Source organism: Rhinoderma darwinii, chromosome 2 (assembly GCF_050947455.1).
Source record: "Rhinoderma darwinii isolate aRhiDar2 chromosome 2, aRhiDar2.hap1, whole genome shotgun sequence".
Classification (NCBI taxonomy): domain Eukaryota; kingdom Metazoa; phylum Chordata; class Amphibia; order Anura; family Rhinodermatidae; genus Rhinoderma; species Rhinoderma darwinii.
In genome coordinates, this window is record NC_134688.1 from 320396358 (window position 1) to 320419319 (window position 22962).

At 42.3% G+C, this 22962-nt stretch overlaps 6 pseudogenes; all 6 read left to right on the plus strand.

The window, feature by feature from the left end:
• Positions 1 to 10924: 10924 nt before the first annotated feature.
• Positions 10925 to 11043, plus strand: LOC142747192 (5S ribosomal RNA; annotated as a pseudogene).
• Positions 11044 to 11110: 67 nt separating this feature from the next.
• On the plus strand, positions 11111 to 11229 carry LOC142744566 (5S ribosomal RNA; annotated as a pseudogene).
• Positions 11230 to 11296: 67 nt separating this feature from the next.
• Positions 11297 to 11415, plus strand: LOC142746094 (5S ribosomal RNA; annotated as a pseudogene).
• Positions 11416 to 18547: 7132 nt separating this feature from the next.
• LOC142744902 (5S ribosomal RNA) lies at positions 18548 to 18666 on the plus strand (annotated as a pseudogene).
• A 2075-nt stretch (positions 18667 to 20741) lies between these two features.
• LOC142747053 (5S ribosomal RNA) lies at positions 20742 to 20860 on the plus strand (annotated as a pseudogene).
• Positions 20861 to 20916: 56 nt separating this feature from the next.
• On the plus strand, positions 20917 to 21035 carry LOC142746932 (5S ribosomal RNA; annotated as a pseudogene).
• The last annotated feature ends 1927 nt before the right edge of the window (positions 21036 to 22962 follow it).

The window sequence follows — 22962 nt, forward strand, 5'->3', positions numbered from 1 at the left end:
CTGTGATTGGCTGCAGAGGCCTCTGCAGCCTGTGATTGGCTGCAGAGGCCTCTGCAGCCTGTGATTGGCTGCAGCTCTCACATGGGCTGCATCGTCATCAAGGAATGTCGGGCCGGATGTCGAGAGGGACGCGTCACCAAGGCAACGGCCAGGAGACCGGACTGGAGGAAGCAGGTAGTTCCCGGTAAGTATGAACGTCTTTTTTTTTACAGGTTACTCTATATTGTGATCGGTAGTCACTGTCCAGGGTGCTGAAACAGTTACTGCCGATCAGTTAACTCTTTCAGCACCCTGGACAGTGACTATTTACTGACGTCGCCTAGCAACGCTGCCGTAATGACGGGTGCACACATGCAGCCACCCGTCATTACGGGGCCTCATGCACACGAACGTAAAAACACCCGTTATTACGTGTCGTAATTACGACCCGAAATAGCGGGCCCATAGACTTCTGTTAGCCACGGGTACCTTCCCGTTTTCTCATGGGAAGGTACCCGTGCCGTTAAAAAGATAGAACATGTTCTATTTTTTTATTTTACGGGCCATGCTCGTAATTACGACTCGTAATTACGAGCACGGCCGGGCACGGCAGGCCACGGACAGCCGGCCGCTTTTGCGAGCCGCGCTGTCATTATAATTATAGCAGCACGGCCCGTAAAATAGAAAAATAGAACATGTTCTATCTTTTTAACGGCACGGGCACCTTCCCATGAGAAAACGGGAAGGTACCCGTGGCTAACAGAAGTCTATGGGTCTATAGAAGTCTATGAGCCCGTTATTGCGGGTCGTAATTACGACCCGCAATAACGGGTGTTTTTACGGTCGTGTGCATAATGGGAGCACGGCTCGGAAAAACGACCGGCTTCCTGTGGCCGGCCGTGCTCATATCCTGAAATACTCTGTGCTGCCTTAAACTCTGTGGACAGGTCAGGATCCTGTTTCTTTTAAATGCTGCTAGGGAACCCGCTCAATCCACTATATAAGGCTGCGCTATAGTGCAGCATTTAAAAGAAACAGGATCCTGACCTGTCCACAGAGTTTAAGGCAGCACAGAGTATTTCAGGAGATGAGCATGAGAGCTACGTAATGGAAAGAGCAGAGTTCACAGCAGCACAGAATATTTCAGGAGAGGAGCGTGCAGATTCTGTGCTGCTGTGAACTCTGCTCTTACCATTACGTAGCTCAGTCTGTTACCTCTCCTCTACTCCTGTCCTCAATAACACCTTCACATGGCAAGTCACCACCCCGCACAAGATCCGCACGCTCATCTCCTGAAATACTCTGTGCTGCTGTGAACTCTGCTCTTACCATTACGTGGTGACTTGCCAATCATGTGAAGGTGTTCTTGAGGACAGGAGTGGAGGAGAGGTAACAGACTGAGAGCTACGTAATGGTAAGAGCAGAGTTCACAGCAGCACTGAATCTGCACGCTCATCTCCTGAAATACTCTGTGCTGCCTTAAACTCTATGGACAGGTCAGGATCCTGTTTCTTTTAAATGCTGCACTGTAGCGCAGCCTTATATAGTGGATCGAGCGGGTTCCCCAGCAGCATTTAAAAGAAACAGTGTGTGTGTTTGTGTATGTGTGTGTTTGTGTATATATGTGTGTTTGGGTATATGTCTTTGTCTGTTTTTGTTTTTATATGTGTGTTTGTGTATATGTGTGTGTGTGTGTGTGTGTGTGTGTGTTTGTGTATATATGGGTGTGTTTGTGTATATGTGTTTGTGTATATGTGTGTATTTATGTATATGTGTGTGTTTGTGTATATGTGTGTGTTTGGGTATGTGTGTTTTTGTTTGTATATGTGTTTGTGTATATGTGTTAGTTTGTGTATATGTGTGTGTATATGTGTGTGTGTTTGTGTATATCTTGTTGTGTTTGTGTATAACTGTGTATATGTGTTTGTGTATATGTGTGTGTGTGTTTGTGTATATGTGTGTGTTCGTGTATATGTGTGTGTTTGGAGATGTGTATATGTGTGTGTGTTTGTGTATATCTTGTTGTGTTTGTGTATAACTGTGTATATGTGTGTGTGTGTGTGTGTGTGTGTGTGTATATCTTGTTGTGTTTGTGTATATATGTGTGTGTTTGTGTATGGTTGTTTGTTTGTGTGTGCGTGTATATATGTGTGTAGGTGAGTAGAAGTATTGGTATTGTTCACATTGATAACTGTTTTTTTATGTTGTTGCAGATTTTGATGTACCGATTAGACTACATCTTCGATTCGTTGGACTACTGCGTAGATCTACGTTTTTTCAAATTTTAATAAAATGGTTAACGAGGGTTTTGTTGGGGATTTCTTATTTCAATAAAAAACAATTGTCTTTGTGTTTTTTTTAAAACTTTATTAGTGCCTAGATAATGGCAGTTGGCTGATTGACAGCGTCCATTATTAAGGCGGTACTTATTGTTAGCCGGTGCAGAGGCTAGCACTAACCACCCATTATTACCCCGTTACCCACCACCACCAGGAGTGCCGGGAAGGGCTTGGTACGATCCAGTACGCGACCATCTGTTGTGATGGTCGGGTACTGGGGCGGCCTTAGGCTGGTATTATGAGGCTGGGAAGGGCCAAAAACAGTGGACCTTCCCACCCTTGTAATTCTAGGCTGCTGCTGCTGTGTTGTATCGGGCAGGTTATAAAAATGGGGGGGGGGACCCCCACGTCGTTTTTTTTTTAATTTAACAAATTTAACAATAGACGGGTCCCCCACATTTTTAATAACCAGCCATATACAAGGCCGCAGCAGTCTGGCATTACATGGGTGGGAAGGGCCACTGGTTTTGTCCATTCCCAGGCTAATAACACTATGTTGTATGTGGCTGGTTATGATAAATTGGGTGGAACCCCATGTCTTTTTAAAAAAAAAAAATAATAATTTAAAAAAATGACGTGGGGTCCCCCCCACTTTTATAACCAGCCAGATACAACACAGCAGCAGCAGCCTAGCATTACAAGGGTGGGAAGGTCCATTGTTTTTGGCCCTTCCCAGCCTCATAATACCAGCCTGCGACCGCCCCAGAACCCGAGCATCACAACAGATGGTCGGGTACTGGATTGTACCTGGCTCTTCCCGGCACCCCTGGTGGTGGTGGGTACCTGGGTAATAATGGTGGTTAGAGTTAGCCTCTGCACCGGCTAACACTAAGCCTCGCCTTAGTAATGGATGTTGTCACTCAGACAGCGGCCATTACTAAAGTGGTAGTAATAAAATTTGAAAAGAAAAAGACAAAGATATAGATAAAATATTTTATTGAAATAAAGCACCCCCAACACAACCCTCATTAACCATTCTATTGTAGAAAAAAAAATGTCATCTAAGTAGTCCTCGAAACCGACGTAGTCCAAACACCAAACCTGTAAAGAAAAAAAAAGAAATAAAACATGTCGTAGGCTTAGATTCAGTTTAATGTGTCATACTGACTGTTATACCATGTATAGAAGCCTGCCGCGAAGTTGACTTAGATACATGGCGCCAGCAGACAGTATCATACATGGCCATACAGACATGTATACAAACAAACATACATGCAAACATACATACATATATACAAACATACATACATACATAAAGGCATGCACATATATACATGCAAATATACATACATGCAAACATACACACATATATACATACATACATGCACACTATCATACATACATACATGCATACACACACACACAAACACACACACACACATGAAAGCATACATACATACATACAAACAAACATGCAAAGATACATACATGCAAACATACACACATATATACATACATACATGCACACTATCATACATACATACATGCATACACACACACACACACACACACACATGAAAACATACATACATACATACAAACAAACATGCAAAGATACATACATATATACAAGCATGCACAAATATACATGCAAACATAAATACATGCAAACATAATTACATACATGCACATATATATAAACATACATGCAAACATACATGCAAAAATAAAAACATGCATGCAAACATACATACATGCACATATATACATACATACATACATACATACATACATGACAACATACATACATGCAAACATACATACATGCAAACATACATACATGCAAACATACATACATACAAACATACATACATGCAAACATACATACGTACATGCAAACATACATACATGCAAACATACACATCTGCAAACATACATACATGCAAATATACATACAAACATGCACATATATACATACATGCCAACATACATGCAAACATACATGCACATATATATATATATATATATATATATATACATACATACATGACAACATACATACATACATGACAACATACATACATACATGCAAACATACATACATGCAAACATACATACAAACATACATTCATGCAAACATACATACATGCAAACATACATACATACATGCAAATATATACATGCAAATATACATACACACATGCACATATATACATACATGCCAACATACATTCAAACATACATGCACATACAGTGAAGGAAATAAGTATTTGATCCCTTGCTGATTTTGTAAGTTTGCCCACAGTCAAAGACATGAACAGTCTAGAATTTTTAGGCTAGGTTAATTTTACCAGTGAGAGATAGATTATATAAAAAAAAAAAAAAAGAAAATCACATTGTCAAAATTATATAAATTTATTTTCATTGTGCACAGAGAAATAAGTATTTGATCCCTTTTGCAAACAAGACTTAATACTTGGTGGCAAAACCCTTGTTGGCAAGCTCAGCAGTCAGACGTTTTTTGTAGTTGATGATGAGGTTTGCACACATGTTAGATGGAATTTTAGCCCACTCCTCTTTGCAGATCATCTGTAAATCATTAAGATTTCGAGGCTGTCGCTTGGCAACTCGGATCTTCAGCTCCCTCCATAAGTTTTCGATGGGATTAAGGTCTGGAGACTGGCTAGGCCACTCCATGACCTTAATATGCTTCTTTTTGAGCCACTCCTTTGTTGCCTTGGCTGTATGTTTCGGGTCATTGTCGTGTTGGAAGACCCAGCCACGAACCATTTTTAATGTCCTGGTGGAGGGAAGGAGGTTGTCACTCAGGATTTGACGGTACATGGCTCCATCCATTCTCCGATTGATGCGGTGAAGTAGTCCTATGCCCTTAGCAGAGAAACATCCCCAAAACATAATGTTTCCACCTCCATGCTTGACAGTGGGGACGGTGTTCTTTGGGTCATAGGCAGCATTTCTCTTCCTCCAAACACGGCGAGTTGAGTTAATGCCAAAGAGCTCAATTTTAGTCTCATCTGACCACAGCACCTTCTCCCAATCACTCTCAGAATCATCCAGATGTTCATTTGCAAATTTCAGTCGGGCCTGTACATGTGCCTTCTTGAGCAGGGGGACCTTGCGGACACTGCAGGATTTTAATCCATTACGGCGTAATGTGTTACCAATGGTTTTCTGACTCTAACCTCTGGTTTTCTTGGTGACTGTGGTCCCAGCTGCCTTGAGATCATTAACAAGTTCCCCCCGTGTAGTTTTCGGCCCAGCTCTCACCTTCCTTAGGATCAAGGATACCTCACGAGGTGAAATTTTGCATGGAGCCCCAGATCGATGTCGATTGACAGTCATTTTGTATGTCTTCCATTTTCTTACTATTGCACCAAAAGTTGTCTCCTTCTCACCCAGCGTCTTACTTATGGTTTTGTAGCCCATTCCAGCCTTGTGCAGGTCTATGATCTTATCCCTGACATCCTTAGAAAGCTCTTTGGTCTTGCCCATGTTGTAGAGGTTAGAGTCAGACTGATTAATTGAGTCTGTGGACAGGAGTCTTTTATACAGGTGACCATTTAAGACAGCTGTCTTTAATTCAGGCACCAAGTTGATTTGGAGCGTGTAACTTGTCTGGAGGAGGCTGAACTCTTAATGGTTGGTAGGGGATCAAATACTTATTTCTCTGTGCACAATGCAAATAAATATATATAATTTTGACTATGTGATTTTCAGTTGTTTTTTTAATATAATCTATCTCTCACTGGTAAAATTAACCTAGCCTAAAAATTCTAGACTGTTCATGTCTTTGACAGTGGGCAAACTTACAAAATCAGCAAGGGATCAAATACTTATTTCCTTCACTGTATATACATACATACATACATACATGACAACATACATACATACATACATACATACATACATACATACATACATACATACATACATGACAACATACATACATGCAAACATACACACATGCAAACATAGATACATACATACATATATATATATATACATGCAAATATACATACAAACATGCACATATATACATACATGCCAACATACATGCAAACATACATGCACATATATACATACATACATACATACATACATACATGACAACATACATACATACATACATACATACATACATGACTACATACATACATACATAAATACATACATGACAACATACATACATACATGCAAACATACATTCATGCAAACATACATACATGCAAACATACATACATACAAACATACATTCATGCAAACATACATACATGCAAACATACATACATACATGCAAATATATACATGCAAATATACATACACACATGCACATATATACACTACCGTTCAAAAGTTTAGGGTTACTTAGAAATTTCCTTATTTTTGAAAGAAAAGCACAGTTTTTTTCAATGAAGATAACATTAACTTAATCAGAAATACACTCTATACATTGTTGATGTGCTAAATAACTATTCTAGCTGCAAACGTCTGGTTTTTAATGCAATATCTACATAGGTGTATAGAGGCCCATTTCCAGCAACCATCACTCCAGTGTTCTAATGGTACATTGTGTTTGCTAACTGTGTTAGAAGGCTAATGGATGATTAGAAAACACTTGAAAACCCTTGTGCAATTATGTTAGCACCGCTGTAAAAAGTTTTGCTGTTTAGAGGAGCACGAAAACGGACCTTCCTTTGAGCTAGTTGAGAATCTGGAGCATTACATTTGTGGGTTCGATTAAACTCTCAAAATGGCTAGAAAAAGAGAGCTTTCATGTGAAACTCGACAGTCTATTCTTGTTCTTAGAAATGAAGGCTATTCCATGCGAGAAATTGACAAGAAACTGAAGATTTCCTACAACAGTGAGTACTACTCCCTTCAGAGGACAGCAAACACAGGCTCTAACCAGAGTAGAAAGAGAAGTGGGAGGCCCCGCTGCACAACTGAGCAACAAGACAAGTACATTAGAGTTTTCTAGTTTGAGAAATAGACGCCTCACAGGTCCTCAACTGGCAGCTTCATTAAATAGTACCCACAAAAGCCAGTGTCAACGTCTACAGTGAAGAGGCAACTCCAGGATGCTGGCCTTCAGGGCAGAGTGGCAAAAGAAAAAGCCATATCTGAGACTGGCTAATAAAAGGAAAAGATTAATATGGGCAAAAGCACACAGACATTGGACAGAGGAAGATTGGAAAAAAGTGTTATGGACAGACGAATCGAAATTTGAGGTGTTTGGATAACACAGAAGAACATTTGTGAGACGCAGAACAACTGAAAAGATACTGGAAGAGTGCCTGACGCCATCTGTCAAGCATGGTGGAGGTAATGTGATGGTCAGGGGTTGCTTTGGTGCTGGTAAAGTGGGAAATTTGTACAAGGTAAAAGGGATTTTGAATAAGGAAGGCTATCACTCTATTTTGCAACGCCATGCCATACCCTGTGGATAGCGCTTGATTGGAGCCAATTTCATCCTACAACAGGACAATGACCCAAAGCACACCTCCAAATTATGCAAGAACTATTTAGGGAAGAAGCAGGCAGCTGGTATTCTATCTGTAATGGAGTGGCCAGCGCAGTCACCAGATCTCAACACCATAGAGCTGTTGTGGGAGCAGCTTGACCGTATGGTACGCAAGAAGTGCACATCAAGCCAATCCAAATTGTGGGAGGGCCTTCTGGAAGCATGGGGTGAAATTTCTCCCGATTACCTCAGCAAATTAACAGTTAGAATGCCAAAGGTCTGCAATGCTGTAATTGCTGCAAATGGAGCATTCTTTGACGAAAGCAAAGTTTGAAGGAGAAAATTATTATTTCAAATAAAAATCATTATTTCTAACCTTGTCAATGTCTTGACTATATTTTCTAGTCATTTTGCAACTCATTTGATAAATATAAGTGTGAGTTTTCATGGAAAACATAAAATTGTCTGGGTGACCCCAAACTTTTGAACGGTAGTGTACATACATGCCAACATACATGCCAACATACATGCACATATATACATACATACATACATACATACATACATGACAACATACATACATACATGCCAACATACATACATGCCCAAAAAAATAAATAATACGTTCATACTTACTTTCCTCCTGTCTGGCCTCCAGTGATGACGTTTCATCCATGTCGCCGCTGCAGCCTGTGATTGGCTGCAGAGGCGGTCACGTGGGATGAAGCGTCATCCTGACGTGCGTGACCGCCACTACAGCCTGTGATTGGCTGCAGCGGCGAAAGGGATGAAACGTCATCGCTGGAGGCCGGACAGGAGGAAAGTAAGTACGAACGTATTATTTTTATTTTTTTATTACTTTAAAATTGTATTTTCCGCGTGCCGAGCATGTACTGTCAAGGTTGCTGAAAGAGTTAGTGCAGCCCATTAACTCTATCAGCACCCTGGACAGTAGCATGCTCTGCGCACGGAAGTGACAGGCTCGGTCCGAACTAATTCGGTCCGAATCGAACTTTTTTGTGAAATTCGGCGAACTAGCCGAACCAAACTTTTGATAAGTTCGCTCATCTCTAGTGATGAAGCAAGTTGATCCTTGACAATGTAAAGCTTCAAACTTCAAAGCTGGTTGCTGGTCTGAGCTGTTTTGCAAGTTATACTGTGTTATATCCTTATACTCTGGTAGTTCATCTATGTTTCATGTCTACCGATAATAGCAATGCAGCTCTGAGACGAGGAGTGTTTTGGCTGCTTTGTTGCTTCCTATTTCTAGACGCTGGTTCATCTGGAATTCTGCACGGTTTAAAATGCATTTTATCTGGCTGTGGCTTTGTTTCAATACCCCCCGCCTTCTCATGTGCAAGGCTGAAATTACTGTCTAATGTCTTACTTTGTTTTGTTGGGTTTGTTTGTGGGGGATAGGATGCTGGGTTTCCTAAAGAGTAGTGGAGGGATATGGCCGGATCGCCCCGGTTCCCCCGAACGGGTTGTTAAAATTTCAGCCGGTTCACAGAACCAGGTGAAACGGGAAACCGGAATCGGTCCCTTGCACTCAAGTGTATTTGCATCCTTAGGACGCGGATACAATTGAGTTCACTAGCGCTGCCCTGGCGAGGCACATGATGCCTCGCCATTCGGTGCTTTAGTGATGATGCAGTCGGCGCCATGACGTCATCGTGCCGCTGCGTCATTCCGCTCGAGGAGGACTGGCCGCACTGCAGGATGGCGTGACAACGGGACTGTTATCTCCATGGCCACGGGCCGTCAGGCTCACTCACCTCCTGACAGCCGCAGCCATGGTTCTGCGAGCACTGGCCCCAGTCTCCTCCTCACTTCCGCTCACCTCGGCCGGGTCCCATAGGGTGAGCGCGCACACTCGTGCCTGCTCTTAAGGGGGCAGCGCACGCACCGGACTTTTATGTTTAATTAGCCCATGAACACCCTGGACTATAAGAAGGGCCCAGCCCCTTTCTCCCATGCCTGAACATTGTTGTCATATCCTAAGTTTGTCTATGCAAATGGTCTCCTAGTGTCTTCCAGTTCCTAGTGTTTCCCGTACCTGTATCCTGTATCCCGTGCTATCCTGGTCAAGTGCCGTGCTGAGCTGTAGTCGTGCTGTGCTGCATACCACGCCTGTCATGCTACACCATGCCTAATGTCTGCCTACTGCCTAGTCCCAACCGAGCCTGCCTTGCTACTGTCCGAGCGGCCACAGGTACCCTATACGAACTATAGACTGTTACCTGCACCCTGTTGGCCAGCTGCCATACCGCCAAGGCGGAACGGCCCAGTGGGTCCACGAACCCAACGTGACGCTCAGGCCATGGACCCCGCTGGTCGATCCAAGACCAAGATGACGTCACAAGACATGCGGGCGGATATGCTGGACCTCCGGTCTCGACAGGACCAACTCCTCCATTCTCGCACATCAGCAGGAGGCACAAGCTGCCGTTCCTCCTAATACACCTCCTGGCAGTGTTGATCGTCAGACTACACATCCTGGCAGTGTTGATGCCCGTTTTACTTTGCCACTTCCTGACCGCTATGATGGAAACGCAGGTACCTGTCGTGGATTTTTGAACCAGTGCCAGATCCACTTCAGCCTGTATGCAAGGGCATTTTCGTCTGATGACTCAAGCGTGGCTTTCATCATCTCTAGCCTCACTGGCAAGGCTTTTGCATGGGCGAATCCTATTTGGGAGAGACAAGGACCAGAGAACCGTGACTTCCAGGGATTCCTCCATACTTTTCGCATGGTGTTTGAGGAGCATGGACGAGTCATATCTGCAGCGGCTTCCTTGCTAAATCTACGCCAAAGAGACACCTTCGTGGGCGAGTACGCCATCCACTTCCACACCCTGGCGGGAGAACTGTTGTGGAACAATGCTAGTACCAGTGTGGGAGACTGTCTGGGAATCCGTGGTGCGGTTGACTTTTTATTATGTCGTTTAGATTTTGTTTCACAATCGATTAAAAAGGACTATGGATTAAAGCTTTTAATGTCAATGGTCTTTCTAAGCTGAAAGTTCCTCCTCTCGGCAGATTGCAGAAGTTACACAGCTTAAGGCCTTGCTAGCACCAGTGTGGGAGACTGTCTGGGAATCCGTGGTGCGGTTGACTTTTTATTATGTCGTTTAGATTTTGTTTCACCATCGATTAAAAAGGACCATGTATTAAAGCATTTACTGTCAATGGTCATTCTAAGCTGAATGTGCCTGCTCTCGTCAGATCGCAGAAGTTACACAGCTTAAGGCCTCGCTAGTACCAGTGTAAGAAACTGTCTGGGAATCCATGGTGCGGTTGACTTTTTATTATGTCGTTTAGATTTTGTTTCACAATCGATTAAAAAGGACTATGGATTAAAGTATTTAAAGTCAATGGCCATTCTAAGCTGAATGTGCCTGCTCTCGTCAGATCGCAGAAATTACACAGCTTAAGGCCTCGCTAGTACCAGTGTGGGAGACTGTCTGGGAATTCGTGGTGCGGTTGAGTTTTTATTATGTCGTTTAGATTTTGTTTCACAATCGATTAAAAAGGACTATGGATTAAAGTATTTAATGTCAATGGCCATTCTAAGCTGAATGTGCCTGCTCTCGTCAGATCGCAGAAATTACACGGCTTAAGGCCTTGCTAGTACCATTGTGGGAGACTGTCTGGGAATTCGTGGTGCGGTTGAGTTTTTATTATGTCGTTTAGATTTTGTTTCACAATCGATTAAAAAGGACTATGGATTAAAGCATTTAATGTCTGAGGCCATTCTAAGCTGAATGTGCCTGCTCTCGTCAGATTGCTTAAGTCACACAGCTTAAGCCCTCGCTAGTACCAGTGTGGGAGACTGTCTTGGAATCCGTGGTGTGGTTGCCTTTTTATTATGTCGTTTAGATTTTGTTTCACAATCGATTAATAAGGACTATGGATTAAAGCATTTAATATCAATGGCCATTCTAAGCTGAATGTGCCTGCTCTCGTCAGATCGCAGAAGTTACACAGCTTTAGGCCTCGCTAATACCAGTGTGGGAGACGGTCTGCGAATCCGTGGTGCGCTTGAGATTTTATTATGTCGTTTAGATTTTGTTTCACAATCGATTAAAAAGGACTATGGATTAAAGCATTTAATATCAAAGGCCATTCTAAGCTGAATGTGCCTGCTGTCGACAGATCGCAGAAATTGCACAGCTTAAGGCCTCGCTAGTACCAGTGTGGGAGACTGTCTGGGAATCCATGGTGCGGTTGACTTTTTATTATGTCGTTTAGATTTTGTTTCACAATCGATTAAAAAAGACTATGGATTAAAGCATTTAAAGTCAATGGCCATTCTAAGCTGAATGTGCCTGCTCTCGTCAGATCGCACAAGTTGCACAGCTTAAGACCTCGCTAATACCAGTGTGGCAGACTGTCTGGGAATCCGTGGTCCGGTTGACTTTTTATAATGTCGTTTAGAGTTTGTTTCACAATCGATTAAAATAAAAATAGACAAACGCTTTAAAAGTTAAAGGCCATTCTAAGCTGAAATGTGCTTTTTCTCTTCAAATCACAGATGAATAACACTTTAAGACCTCGCTAGTACCAGTGTGGGAGACTTTATGGGAATCCGTGGTGCGGTTGACTTTTTATGTTGTTTAGATTATGCTTCACAATCGATTAAAAAGGACTATGGATTAAAGAACTTAACGTCAAAGTCCATTCTAAGCTGAATGTGCCAGCTCTCGTCAGATCGCAGAAGTTACACAGCTTAAGGCCTCGCTAGTACCAGTGTTGGAGACTGGCTGGGAATCCGTGGTGCGGTTGAGTTTTTATTATGTCGTTTAGATTTTGTTTCACAATCGATTAAAAAGGACTATGGATTAAAGCTTTTAATGTCAATGGCCATTCTAAGCTGAATGTGCCTGCTCTCATCAGATTACTGAAGTTACACAGCTTAAGGCCTCGCTAGTACCAGTGTTGGAGACTGTCTGGGAATCCATGGTGCGATTGCCTTTTTATTATGTTGTTTAGATTTTGTTTCAAAATCGATTAAAAGGGACTATGGATTAAATCATTTAATGTCTATGGCCATTCTAAGCTGAATGTGCCTGCTCTTGTCAGATCGCAACAGTTACACAGATTAAGGCCTCGCTAGTACCAGTGTGGGAGACTGTCTGGGAATCCGTGGTGCGGTTGACTTTTTATTATGTCGTTTAGATTTTGTATCACAATCAATTAAAAAAGACTTTGGATTAAAGCATTTAATGTCAACGGCCATTCTAAGCTGAATGTGCCTGCTCTCGTTAGATCGCAGAAGTTACACCGCTAAAGACCCCGCTAGTACCAGTGTGGGAGACTGTCTTGGAATCCATGGTGCGGTGGACTTTTTATTATGTCGTTTAAATTTTGTATCACAATCGATTAAAAAGGACTATGGATTAAAGCATTTAAGGTCAATGGCCATTCTAAGCTGGATGTGCCTGCTCTCATCAGATCGCTGAAGTTACACAGCTTAAGGACTCGCTAGTACCAGTGTGGGAGACTGTCTGGGAATCCATGGTGTGGTTGCCTTTTTATTATGTCGTTTAGATTTTGTTTCAAAATCGATTAAAAAGGACTATGGATTAAAGTATTTAATGTCAATGACCATTCTAAGCTGAATGTGCCTGCTCTCGTCAGATCGCAGCAGTTACACAGCTTAAGGCCTCGCTAGTACCAGTGTGGGACACTGTCTTGGAATCCGTGGTGCGGTGGACTTTTTATTATGTCGTTTAGATTTTGTTTCACAATCGATTAAAAAGGACTATGGATTAAAGCATTTAAGGTCAATGGCCGTTCTAAGCTGAATATGCCAGCTCTCGTCAGATCACAGAAGTTACACAGCTTAAGGCCTCGCTAGTACCAGTGTGGGAGACTGTCTGGGAATCTGTGATGCGGTTAACTTTTTATTATGTCGTTTAGATTTTGTTTCACTATCGATTAAAAAGGACTATGTATTAAAGTATTTACTGTCAATGGCCATTCTAAGCTGAATGTGCCTGCCCTCGTCAGATTGCAGAAGTTACACAGCTTAAGGCCTCGCTTGGACCAGTGTGGGAGACTGTCTGGGAATCCGTGGTGGGGTTGCCTTTTTATTATGTCGTTTAGATTTTGCTTCACAATCTATTAACCCCTTAAGGACGCAGCCTAGTTTTGGCCTTAAGGCTCAGAGCCCATTTTTCAAATATGACATATTTCACTTTATGTGGTAATAACGTGGGAATGCTTAAACCTACGCAAGCGATTCTGAGATTGTTTTCTCGTGACACATTGGGCTTCATGTTCGTGGTAAAATTTGGTCGATATATTCAGTGTTTATTGGTGAAAAATTGCAAAATTTAGAGAAAATTTTGAAAAAATTGCATTTTTAAGAATTTAAATGCATCTGCTTGTAAAACAGACGGTTATACCACCCACAATAGTCACTAGTTCACATTTCCCATATGTCTACTTTAGATTGGCATCGTTTTTTGAACATTCTTTCATTTTTCTTGGACGTTACAAGGCTTAGAACATAAACAGCAATTTATCATATTTTTAAGAAAATGTCAAATGCCTTTTATTTAAGGTACCTGTTCAGTTCTGAAGTGGCTTTGAGGGGCCTATGTATTAGAAACCCTGATAAAACACCCCATTTTAAAAACTAGACCCCTCAAAGTATTCAAAACAGCATTTAGAAAGTTTTTTAACCCTTCAGGCATTTCACAGGAATTAAAGCAAAGTGGAGGTGAACTTTGCAAATTTCATTTTTCTTGCGGAACTTCAATTTTATTCATTTTTTTTTCTGTAACACGGAAGGTTTTACCAGAGAAACACTACTAAATATGTATTGTCCAGATTCTGCAGTTTTTAGAAATGTCCCACATGTGGCCCTACTGCGCTCGCGGACTAAAACACAAGCCCTAGAAGCAAAGAAGCACCTAGTGCATTTTGAGTCCTCTTTTTTATTAGAATATATTTTAGGCAGCATGCCGGGTTTGAAGAGGTGTTGAGGTGCCAAAACAGTAGGAATCCCCCAATAGTGACCCCATTTTGGAAACTACACCCCTCAAGGAATTCATTTATGGTTGTTGTTACCATTTTGACCGCACAGTTTTTTCACAGCACGAATTTGAATTGGGCTGTGAAATGAAAAAAATGTCATTTTTCCCTATAAAATGTCATTTGTGATCAAAATTTCTTATTTTCACAGGGAACAAAATACCCCATTTGGTTGCCCAATTTGTCCTTAGTGTGGCAATACCCCATTTGTGGTGATAAACTGCCGTTTGGGCCCATGGGAGGGCTCAGAAGGAAAGGAGCGCTATATGTTTGTTGGAGTCCAGATTTTGCTGGATTGGTTTTCGGGTGCCATGTCGCATTTGCAGAGCCTCAGGGGTATCAAAGCAATGGAAACCCACCAAAAGTGACCCCATTTTGGAAACTACACCCCTCAAGGAATTAATTTATGGTTGTTGTTAGCATTTTGAGCACACAGTTTTTTCACAGCACCTATTTCAATTGGGCTGTGACATTAAAAAAATGACATTTTTTCCAATAAGATGTAATTTTTTATCAAAATTTCTTATTTTCACAGGGAACAAAATGCTCAATTTTGTTGCCCAATTTCTCCTGAGTGCAGCAATACCCCATTTGTGGCAATAAACTGCCGTTTGGGCCCATGGGAGGCCTCAGAAGGGAAGGAGCGCTGTGTGTTCTTTGGAGTCCAGATTTTGCTGGATTGGTTTTCGGCTGCCATGTCGCATTTGCAGAGCCCCAGAGCTATCAAAGCAATAGAAACCAATCACAAATGACCCCATTTTGGAAACTACACCCCTCAAGGAATTCATTTATGGGTAATGTGACCATTTAGACCCCATAGTTTCTTCACAGAACTTATTTGAATTGGGCTGGGAATTAAATAAATATATATTTTTTCCAATAATATGTCATTTTAGCTCAAAAATTCTTATTTTCACAAGAAACAAAATACCCCATTCTGTTGCGCAATTTGTTCTGAGTGCGGCAGTACCCCATTTGTTGTGATAAACTGCCGTTTGGGCCCATGGGAGGGCTCAGAAGGAAAGGACCACCATTTGGCCTACTGGGGATTTTCTAGTGTGAAGTCATGTATGCAGAAGCACCTGAGGTACCATTACAGTTGAAACCCGCAAGAAGTGACCCCGTTTTAAAAACTACACCCTTAAGGCATTCATCTAGAGGTGTAGTGAGCATTTTGACCGGAGACCTACACCCCATAAACTGTAATGTGGGTTCTCCCGGGTATGGCAATACCCTACATGTGGCTGTTATCAGCTGCCTGGGCACACAGCAGGGCTCAGAGGGGAAAGACGAGGGGGGATAAGCTGTGCAAGGGATGTATGATAAATTTTAAAACACTCTTTCATACAGAGCTCTGGTTATTCGGGACACGTGTCACATTGATATATTGTGTCATCTATTATCGCCCTCTTATAGCAGACTTTGCACCTCTTTTGACTTTTTCCCTTCTTGCCAGTTTGGGGAACTTCCCCTGGAAAGTGTTGCCGCCCTGGTACGATGCGTGTGGACCCGCTTCCAGAAGTACTGGGTGCCCCCCCTTCTTGGTCCCTAAAGATTAGGTTCTTGATAATCACCTCTTGAAATTCCAGGAAAGTTCCCGTCTGGCCTGCACATCGACGTAGCACGTACGCATTGTACAAAGCCATCTGTATGATGTGCACGGCCAGCTTCTTATACCACATCGCATAGCGCTGTAGGGCTTCAGGGCTTGATCTTACAAGTCCATCCCTCCCATGTACCTATTGTAGTCCAGGATGCAGTCTGGTTTGGGGGTGGCCTTTCCTTCATATATCCTAAACCTGTAGGTATACCCGGATGCACTCTCACAGCTTATACATCTTCACGCCATACCTTGCCCTCTTACCCGGCAGGTACTCGCGGAATTGAATCCTCCCTTTAAAATGTACCAGGGACTCATCAATAGAAATACACTTCTCGGGGTGTATGCTTGGGAAAACCAGGCACTGAAACGGTCTAATAGGGGTCTCCGTTTATACAAACGGTCAAAACTGGGGTAATCTCGGGGTGGGCACGGCTCATTATCAGTATAATGTAAGAAGCGAAGTATTGCCTCATTTATTTATTTTTTTAGGTTCCAGTTCAGTTCTGAAGTTGCTTTGAGGGGCCCATATATTAGAAACCCCTATCAAACACCCCATTTTAGAAACTAGACCCCTCAAAGTATTCCCAACAGCATTTAGAAAGTTTATGAACCCTTTAGGTGTTTCACAAAAATTAAGAGCAAAGTAGAGGTGAAATTTACATTTTTTTTTTTGTCAGAAAATCCTCTTTATACCATTTTTTTATAACACAAAAGGATTTATCAGAGAAACGCAAATTAATACGTATTGCCCAGATTCTGCAGATTTTAGAAATATCCCACATGTGGCCCTAGTGCGGTAATGGACTGAAGCACCGGCCTCGGAAGCAAAGGAGCACCTAGTGGATTTTGAGGCCTCTTTTTTATTAGGCACCATGTCCGGTTTGAAGAGGTCTTGTGGTGCCAAAACATTGGGAACACCCCAAAAGTGACCCCAATTTGGAAACTAGACCCCTTGAGGAATCCATTGTAGTTTTCTTGGGGTGCATGCGGCTTTTTGATCAGTTTTTATTCTATTTTTAGGTGGCGTGGTGACTAAAAAACAGCAATTCTACTATTGTTTTTTTATTATTTTTTTTTTACAGCGTTCACCGTGCGGTATAAATAAAATATTCACTTTATTCTGCGTGGCGATACGATTACGGCGATACCAGATGTTTATAGTTTTTTTTTATGTCTTATGGCGTTTGCACAATAAAATACGTTTTGTAAACAATCATTCACTTTTTGTGTTACCTTATTCTAAGAGCCAGAACGTTTTTATTTTTCAAACAATAAAGCCGTGCGAGGACTTATTTTTTGCGTAACGAACTGTAGTTTCGATCAGTACCATTTTTAGGTACATGCGACTTTTTGATCTCTTTTTATTCCATTTTTTGGGAGGTGAAGTGACCAAAGAATTGTGATTGTGGTACGGTTTATTATTATTTTATTTAACGGCGTTCATCGTGCGGGATAAATAACGAAATAGTTTTGTAGTTCAGGCCGTTACGGACGCGGCAATACCAATTATGTATAGTTTATTTGTTTGTTTATATATTTTTATTAATAATAAAGGACTGATAAGGGAAAAGGGGGGATTTTTACTTTTATTACTTTTAAATCTTTTATTTTCTTATTTTTACACATCTTTTTTACTTTAGTACTTTGTCCCACTAGGGGACTTGAGGGCAGGAGGCCCTGATTGCAATTCTAATACACTGCACTACATGTGTAGTGCAGTGTATTAGAACTGTCAGCTACTCACTGACAGCAAGCATAGTGGGTCCTGACGTTGTCAGGACCCACTAGGCTTCCGTCTATGGCATAGCCAGACGCCATTGTTTGGGGTTCGGTTGCCATAGTCACCATCGCCGGCCGCTATCGCGTAGCAGGCCGGCGATGGCAGCTTAACCCCTAAAAAGCCGCGATCTCTATAGAACGCGGCTTTTAAGGGGTTAATCGGCGGGGACACAGCGATCGGTCCCCACTGTAGGAGCTGTGACAGCTGCTGAACAAGACAGCAGCGTCACAGCTCCTGTATGTGTCGGGAGGACGGCCGAAACGGCCGTTACTCCCGTGATGTACTATTACGTCATGGAGCGCGAACGATACAGCTGCCATGACGTAATAGTACGTCAAGGAGCGGGAAGGGGTTAAAAAGGACTATGGATTAAAGCATTTAACGTCAATGGCCATTCTAAGCTGAATGTTCCTGCTCTCGTCAGATTGCAGAAGTTACACAGCTTAAGGCCTCGCTAGTACCAGTGTGGGAGACTGTCTGGGAATCCGTGGTGCGGTTGACTTTTTATTATGTCGTTTAGATTTTGTTTCACAATTGATTAAAAAGGACTATGGATTAAAGCATTTAATGTCAATGGCCATTCTAAGCTGAATGTGCCTGCTCTCGTTAGATCGCAGAAGTTACACAGATTAAGGCTTCGCTAGTACCAGTGTTGTGAGACTGTCTGGGAATCCGTGGTGCGGTTGACTTATTATTATGTCGTTTAGATTTTGTTTCACAATCGATTAAAAAGGACTATGGATTAAATCATTTAACGTCATTGGCCATTCTAAGCTAAATGTGCCTGCTCTTGTCAGGTTGCAGAAGTTACACAGCTTATGGCCTCGCTAGTACCAGTGTGGGAGACTATCTGGGAATCCGTGGTGCGGTTGACTTATTATTATGTCGCTTAGATTTTGTTTCACAATCGATTAAAAAGGACTATGGATTAAAGCATTTAATGTCAATGGCATTTCTAAGCTGAATGTGCCTGCTCTCGTCAGATCGCAGAAGTTACACCGAAAAAGGCCACGCTAGTACCAGTGTGGGAGACTGTCTTGGAATCAGTGGTGCGGTGGAATTTTTATTATGTCGTTTAGATTTTGTTTCACAATCGATTAAAAAGGACTATGGATTAAAGCATTTAATGTCAAAGGCCATTCAAAGCTGAATGTGCCTGCTCTGGTCAGAGCGCAGAAGTTACACCACTTAAGCCCTTGCTAGTACCAGTGTGGGAGTCTGTCTGGGAATCCGTGGTGCGTTTGAGTTTTTATAATGTAGTTTAGATTTTGTTTCACAATCGATTAAAAAGGACTATGGATTAAAGCATTTAATGTCTATGCCCGTTCTAAGCTGAATGTGCCTGCTCTCGTCAGATCGCAGAAGTTACACCGCTTAAGGCCTTGCTAGTACCTGTTTAGGAGACTGTCTTGGAATCAGTGGTGCGGTGGACTTTTTATTATGTCGTTTAGATTTTGTTTCACAATCGATTAAAAAGGACTATGGATTAAAGAATTTAAAGTCAATGGTCTTTCTAAGCTAAATGTGCCTTCTCTGGTCAGATTGCAGAAGTTACACAGCTTAAGGCCTTGCTAATTCCAGTGTGGGAGACTGTCTGGAAATCTGTGGTGCGGTTGAGTTTTTATTATGTCGTTTAGAGTTTGTTTCACAATCGATTAAAATAAAAATAGACTAAAGCTTTAAAAGTTAAAGGCCATTCTAAGCTGAAATGTGCCTTTTCTCTTCAAATCGCAGATGAATAAAATTTTAAGGCTGGGTTCACACGAGCACATTAACGTCCGTAATGGACGGACGTATTTCGGCCGGAAGTCCCGGACCGAACTCAGTGCAGGAAGCCGGGCTCCTAGCATTGTAGTTATGTACGACGCTAGGAGTCCCTGCCTCTCCGTGGAACTACTGTCCCGTACTGAAAACAAGATTACAGTACGGGACAGTTGTCCTGAAGAAAGGCAGGGACTCCTAGCGTCATACATAACTACGATGCTAGGAGCCCGGCTCCCTGCACTGAGTTCGGTCCAGCACTTCCGGCCGAAATACGTCCGTCCATTACGGATGTTAATGTGCTCGTGTGAACCCAGCCTAAGACCTCGCTAGTACCAGTGTGGGAGACTTTATGGGAATCCGTGGTGCGGTTTACTTTTTATTATGTCGTTTAGATTTTGTTTCACAATCGATTAAAAAGGACTATGGATTAAAGCATTTAACGTCAATGGCCATTCTAAGCTGAATTGGCCTGCTCCCGTTAGATTGCAGAAGTTACACAGCTTAAGCCCTCGCTAATACCAGTGTGGGAGACTGTCTGGGAATCCGTGGTGCGGTGGACTTTTTATTATGTCATTTAGATTTTGTTTCACAATCGATTAAAAAGGACTATGGATTAAAGCATTTAATGTCAATGCCCGTTCTAAGCTGAATGTGCCTGCTCTCGTCAGATCGCAGAAATTACACCGCTTAAGGCCTTGCTAGTACCAGTTTGGCAGACTGTCTGGGAATCCGTGGTGCGGTTGACTTTTTATTATGTCGTTTAGATTTTGTTTCACAATCGATTAAAAAGGACTATGGATTAAAGATTTTAACGTCAATGGCCATTCTAAGCTGATAGTGCCTGCTCTCGTCAGATCGCAGAAGTTACACAGCTTAAGGCCTCGCTAATACCAGTGTGGGAGACTGTCTGGGAATCCGCGGTGTGGTGGACTTTTTATTATGTTGTTTCACAATCGATTAAAAAGGACTATGGATTAAAGCATTTAATGTCAATGGCCATTCTAAGCTGAATGTGACTGCTCTCGTCAGATCGCAGAAGTTACATAGCTTAAGGCCTCGCTAGTACCAGTGTGGGAGACTGTCTGGGAATCCGTGGAGCGGTTGACTTTTTATAATGTCGTTTAGATTTTGTTTCACAATCGATTAAAAAGGACTATGGATTAAAGCATTTAATGTCAATGGCCATTCTAAGCTGAATGTGCCTCCTCTCGTCAGATCGCAGAAGCTACACAGCTTAAGAACTCGCTAGCACCAGGGTGGGAGACTGTCTGGGAATCTGAGGTGCGGTTGACTTTTTATTATGTAGTTTAGATTTTGTTTCACAATCGATTAAAAAGGACTATGGATTAAAGCATTTAACGTCAATGGCCATTCTAAGCTGAATGTGCCTGCTCTCGTCAGATCGCAGAAGTTACACAGCTAAAGGCCTCGCTAGTACCAGTGTGGGAGACTTATTATTATGTCGTTTAGATTTTGTTTCACAATCGATTAAAAAGGACTATGGATTAAAGCATTTCATGTCAATGGCCATTCTAAGCTGAATGTGTCTGCTTTCGTCAGGTCGCATAAGTTACACCGCTAAAGGCCTCGCTAGTACCAGTGTGGGAGACTGTCTGGGAATCCGTGGTGCGGTTGAATTTTTATTATGTCGTTTAGATTTTGTTTCACAATCGATTAAAAAGGACTATGGATTAAAGCATTTAATGTCAATGGCATTTCTAAGCTGAATGTGCCTGCTCTCGTCAGGTCGCATAAGTTACACCGCTAAAGGCCACGCTAGTACCAGTGTGGGAGATTGTCTTGGAATCAGTGGTGCGGTGGACTTTTTATTATGTCGTTTAGATTTTGTTTCACAATCGATTAAAAAGGACTATGGATTAAAGCATTTAATGTCAATGGCCATTCGAAGCTGAATGTGCCTTCTCTGGTCAGAGCGCTGAAGTTACACCACTTAAGCCCTTGCTAGTACCAGTGTGGGAGTCTGTCTGGGAATCCGTGGTGCGGTTGAGTTTTTATAATGTAGTTTAGATTTTGTTTCACAATCGATTAAAAAGGACTATGGATTAAAGCATTTAATGTCTAATAAAAACACTTTTTATTAACCCCTTCCCGAAAATGGGCGTATAGTAACGCCCTGAGGATGAAGCGGGCACAGGAGCTGTGCTCGCTCCATCTTCATCGGATGTCGGCTGTAATATACAGCCGACATCCCACTGCAACTACAGCGATCACTGTCCTCTCCGATCGCTGTAGTTTAACCCCTTAAATGCCGCTGTCAATAGCGACAGCGGCATTTAAGTGATTCATACAGAGGGAGGGGGCTCCCTCTGCACCCCATTCCCCCCCCCTCGAAATTTAGCGGGGTTCTGATGGTTGCAATGGCAACCAGGAAGCCTAGCAACGGCTTCCTGGTTGCCAGGTACGGGAGCCTATTAGGTCCTGCCCAAGGACGTAATAGGCTCAACTGTCAGTTGTAAAGTGACAGTTACAATACACTGCACTACATCAGTACATACAGAAGTAGTGCAGTGTATTGTACAGGGGATCAGAAGATCAGATCTTCCAGTCCCCTAGTATGTGTGAAAAAAAAGTTTAAAAAAAGTTTTAGATAAATAAATAAATACAAGTTTTACGAAATAAAAACAATAATCGCCTTCTTTCCCTGATCAAGCCCTTTATAATTAGAAAAAAAATGAAAAAAAAGACAAAAACTAGACATAATAGGTATCGCCGCGTTCGCTGAGCTGAATGCGCCTAGCATCGTAGTTATGTACGACGCTACGAGTCCCTGCCTCTCCGTGGAACTACTGTCCCGTACTAAAACATGATTACAGTACGGGACAGTTGTCCTGCAGAGAGGCAGGGACTCCTAGCATCGTACATAACTACGATGCTAGGAGCCCGGCTCCCTGCACTGAGCTCGGTCCGGGACTTCCGGACGAAATACGTCCGTCCATTACGGACGTTAATGTGATTGTGTGAACCCAGCCTAAGACCTCGCTAGTACCAGTGTGGGAGACTTTATGGGAATCCG